The 5,000-nt window shown below is 45.7% G+C and overlaps 1 protein-coding gene across 1 annotated transcript in view; it reads left to right on the top strand.

The window, feature by feature from the left end:
- Window positions 1-5,000, top strand: part of LOC135113536 (calcium-binding mitochondrial carrier protein Aralar1-like) — a 49,729-nt gene that overhangs the window by 24,917 nt on the left and 19,812 nt on the right.

The following is a 5,000-nucleotide window of genomic DNA, read 5'->3' as shown; positions in this document are numbered from 1 at the left end:
AGAGAGAGAGAGAGAGAGAGAGAGAGAGAGAGAGAGAGAGAGAGAGAGAGAGAGAGAGAGAGAGAGAGAGAGAGAGAGAGAGGTGCGGGTACATGGGTAAGGGTCAGGTGGAGTGGTAAGGATGGAAAGAAAACGGAGGCCTTGGTTGGGCGTAAAACTCTACGGTCCCGCCATCTCACATTTCACTATCCCCCGCTCCCGTACATTACGCTTCCCAAACATACACGCTCTCTCTCTCTCTCTCTCTCTCTCTCTCTCTCTCTCTCTCTCTCTCTCTCTCTCTCTCTCTCTCTCTCTCTCTCTCTCTCTCTCTCTCATTTTTGCATTTTTACCTATTTTGTCTTTTCAATTCTCTGGTTTCCACATTCTCCTATTCCTCCTACTCTTCCTCTTCTTCCTCCTCCTCCTCCTCCTCCTCCTCCTCCTCCTCCTCCTCCTCCTCCTCCTCCTCCTCCTCCTCCTCTCCCGCCAGTATAAAGCTCGACCTCTATCACGCTTTAAAGTTCTGGAGGCGCGATAGGCCATCAAGACACCCTCCCTTAAAATCTCTTCTACAACACTCCTCCTCCTCCTCCTCCTCCTCCTCCTTTTCATCCTCCTCTTCCTCCTCCTCCTTCTTGGCAGCCATCTTGAGTGCTGCAAACCTCCATTACCCATTTTCTTTCCTTGTCTTCTTTTTTCTTTTTTTTTCCTCCCGTTTCCTCTTCTCATCTGCCTCTGTTACTCTTCTTTTCCTCCCTTTGTTTTATTCTAAGGTTTTGTTTCTTTCTCTCTCTCTCTCTCTCTCTCTCTCTCTCTCTCTCTCTCTCTCTCTCTCTCTCTCTCTCTCTCTCTCTCTCTCTCTCTCTCTCTCTCTCTCTCTCTCTCCCGCAAAATAATTATATAACAGCTTCCTCTGCCTCTGGCTTGGGTCTCTCTCTACAAACTTTGTGAGCGTTCATTTGGAAGTTACCTCGTGGCAGTTTTATATAAAGCAGTAGATTAATTGAGAAATAGAGAGAGAGAGAGAGAGAGAGAGAGAGAGAGAGAGAGAGAGAGAGAGAGAGAGAGAGGGAGAGAGAGGGAGGGCTTTAATGAAGGACAGGAATTGAGAGTTTTAGTTTGCTATTAGCCAAGTTTCATTCAGGTTCACATGTGTGTGTGTGTGTGTGTGTGTGTGTGTGTGTGTGTGTGTGTGTGTGTGTCCCCTCTGGTAATGACAGAAGACATCAGTTAATTGAAAACGAAATAATAACAGCAGAAATAGTGGCACTGAGGAAATTAGTTGAATTAATATATCATACCAGTAGTAGTAGTAGTAGTAGTAGTAGTAGTAGTAGTAGTAGTGGTGGTAGTATTAGTAGTAGTAGTAGTAGCAGTAGTAGAAGTGGTGGTAGTAGTAGTTGTAACAAAGCCTCCTAATATCCGGAACAGTAGAGTAGACTTACCTTACTCTGTTAAATTTAATCGATCTTCTATAAACACACCAAGGAAGGAAGGGAGAGATGCGGGGAGAGATGGAGAGGGAGATGAGTGAAGAGGAGGACAGGTAATCGAATAGGTTACCTCTCCCTCCCTCTTCATTAAGCTTTCCCCTGTCCCTTGCCTTTCCCCTTCCCTCTCATCACTTTCCCTGGGCTCTCTCCCTCTCTCCGTAACCCCTTCCTTCACTCTCCCATGCTCCCTCGCTCCCACAAGCCAAAGGTCAATCAATGGACGTCTGCTGCAGCTCCTCTTTCTCCCCACCTATAACTCCTCCTCCTCCTCCTCCTCCTCCTCCTTCCACACCGATATTTCCGCTGTGTCCTTTCATGCTATTGTTTTCTTTTATACGACTCTCTCTCTCTCTCTCTCTCTCTCTCTCTCTCTCTCTCTCTCTCTCTCTCTCTCTCTCTCTCTCTCTCTCTCTCTCTCTCTCTCTCTCTCTCTCTCTCTCTCTCTCTCTCTCTCGCTTCCTTGACTCATAGAAATCCTATTTTTATTTTCCCTTTCCTTCCTCCTCCCCTACGTTACTTCCCTCTCCTTTCCTTCACGTCTTTGCAGTCTTGGAAGGAAGGTGATAGGAAGAGGAAGATATTCTGACTCTTTCCTCTTCCTTCTTTCTCTCTTCTTTTATTTTTACGATCCTCTTCACTCCCTTTCTTCATCCTTTACTCTCTTCCTCCCTTCATCCTGTCAGTCGTTTCTTGTTTCCTCCTTGTTTTTTCTTCTCTTCTCATCTGTCTTTTCCTTCTTCCATTTCTTCTTAGTCTCCTCCTTTCTTCTTCCTTCTGCTCTCCCTTTCTTCATAGTCTTCTCTCTTTTCTCTTCTTCGTTCTCCTTCCTTCCTTCCTTCCCTCTCTTCCCTTATGTCTTTTCCTTCTTTTATTTCTTCATAGCCTGTTCCTCTCTTCTTTCTCCCTTCTCTTTCCTTTCTCTCATCTCTGCTTTATTCTTCTTCCATCCTTCCCTCTCTTCTCTTCAGTTCTGTTCTGTTCTGTTCTGTTCTGTTCTGTTCTGTTCTGTTCTCTTCTCTTCTTCCATTCCTTCATAGCCTGTTCCTCTCTTCTTTCTTCCTCCTTCTTTCCTCCCTTTCTTCATACCTCCCCCCTCCTTGTCTCTTCTTTATTATTCTTCTCTCCTTCTCTCCATAGCCTCCTATCCACTGCCTTACATCCTAAAGACTCCCTACTTCCCTCCCTCCCTCCCTCACCACCCAATACTTACCTCCTCTCTCCCTTCCTCTCCCTCCCTCCCTTCCATCTTCTCTCCCTCCCTCTCTCTCCCCCTCCATCTCTCCCATCTTTCAAGAAGGAGACTAATCGTTCGACGGAAAACTGGCGCCTGTAGGAGGAAGGAAGAGGAGGGAGAGAAAGAGAGGAAGAGTTGGAGGGAGAGAGGGAAGGTGAGAGAAAGAGAACTGAGTGAGAAGAGGACGGGGAGAAACTAGATGAGAGTAGAGAGCAAGAGAGAGAGAGAGAGAGAGAGAGAGAGAGAGAGAGAGAGAGAGAGAGGAAGAGGGAGAGAGAGTGAGAGAGAGAGAGAGAGTGAGAGGCGCAGGGAAAGCAAGGGGAACACCGTGAGAGTATGAGTTTCTGCTGAAAGGCGTCAGGCGTAGAGTAAGACGCCTCCTTCTTTCCCTCTCTCTCTCTCTCTTTCTCTCTCTCTCTCTCTCTCTCTCTCTCTCTCTCTCTCTCTCTCTCTCTCTCTCTCTCTCTCTCTCTCTCTCTCTCTCTCTCTCTCTCTCTCTCTCTCTCTCTTCCTCTCGCTCTCTTTTCCCTATTGTTCCTGCTGCCTTCTCTCTCTCTCTCTCTCTCTCTCTCTCTCTCTCTCTCTCTCTCTCTCTCTCTCTCTCTCTCTCTCTCTCTCTCTCTCTCTCTCTCTCTCTCTCTCTCTCTCTCTCTCTCTCTCTGTCGTCCTTGTTCACTTCACCGAACTTTCTGCTTCGTCTCTTTCCTCATTTATCACCTTTTTTTCCGTGTCTCTATCCCTCTCTCTCTCTCTCTCTTTCTCTTCTTTGTTTCCCTCTTTTTCGTCTCCTCCCTTTCCTGCTTCACTTCCTGTCATTTGTTTCCTTGTATTCGTTCAGTGTTTTGACAGAAGTACACTGGAACCAATTAGGGGAAGACGAGGAGGAGGAGGAGGAGGAGGAGGAGGAGAAGGAGAAGAAGCTTTGGCAACTGAGTTAGAACCTGTCTCTTCAAACCTTCATTCCTTATTCCTCCCCTTCCCTCCTTCCTCTCTCATTCTTTCCCCTTCCCCTTTTCCTTGCTTGCTCTTCCTGTTCTTTCTTTTGTTTTGTCTTTTTCACTGCTCTCTCACTCTCCTCATGCGAAGATAGGAGTGAGAGTGAGAGTGAAGACACGAGGGAATTGAAGTGAGGAGTGAGAGAAGGCTTTAGTTGATAATATTGCTTATATGTAGAACTAATTGCTTGACATAATGATGATGAGAACTTGATTGTTCGCCCCTACTTCCTTACTCCCTTTCTCCTTTTCCTCCTTCTTCCTTCTCTTTGTTGATGTCGTCGTCGTCGTCGTCGTCGTTGTTGTTGTTGTTGTTGTTGTTGTTGTTCTTGTTGTTGTTGTTTTTCTCTGATCAAAATGTGTTGTTTTCAATGTTTTTGATTTTGTATTGTTTCATGTATTCTCTCTCTCTCTCTCTCTCTCTCCTTCTCTCTCTCTCTCTCTCTCTCTCTCTCTCTCTCTCTCTCTCTCTCTCTCTCTCTCTCTCTCTCTCTCTCTCTCTCTCACTCTCTCTCTCTCTCTCTCTCTCTCTCTCTCTCTCTCTCTCTAACGTACATGCTTTCATTCATGTCGATTTCCTGAGCTCTCCATGTGTACAAACTCAACAACTGTAGTTTTCCATTTGATTTTCCCCTACTACACCAGACCTCTCCTGTCTTTCCCTTCCTCTTCCCTCTCATCCATGGACTATTATCACCTCTTTCCCTTCCCTTCCCTTTCGCTTTCTCTTGTAATGATATCAGGTACCATCCACTTACCCTCCTTCCCTCTCTTTCCTTCTCTTTTCGTCTCTACCATTACACTTCACACTACCAGCAATACTTTTCCCACCTTTATTACTCTCACCCGTCACTCACCTCTTTTATTACATTAACACACTCCACTTCCCTTTTCCATCCGTCACCCATTTCTTTCCAGGCTTCCTCTCCTCTTTTCACTCTCATCTTAACCCTAACTTCCCCATCTGCTTCTCACTAACAAACACCTCCGTCACTTCTCTCTTGTACCCCACACCATCCTACCCATATCCATTCCTTTCATTCCTCACCTCCTTGTTTCTTTCCTTCACGTACTTTCTTTCAGATTTCTTATATATTCCATTATCGTTATTGACATCCATTCATTCATTCAGTCTCTGCCTACTTGCTTTTATGTTTCCTTCACGTTCACTCCTTCATTTTTTTTTCTTAAACTTCTTACTATCACCCTTACAGGTTGGGTATCTTCTATCCACACACGTTTCAACACATTAATCCATTTTTCTCCCATCCACGCCCCCTTGCCTCACCTGCTGTA

Source organism: Scylla paramamosain, chromosome 26 (assembly GCF_035594125.1).
Source record: "Scylla paramamosain isolate STU-SP2022 chromosome 26, ASM3559412v1, whole genome shotgun sequence".
NCBI classification, from domain to species: domain Eukaryota; kingdom Metazoa; phylum Arthropoda; class Malacostraca; order Decapoda; family Portunidae; genus Scylla; species Scylla paramamosain.
This window is presented reverse-complemented; position numbering and strand designations above follow the sequence as displayed.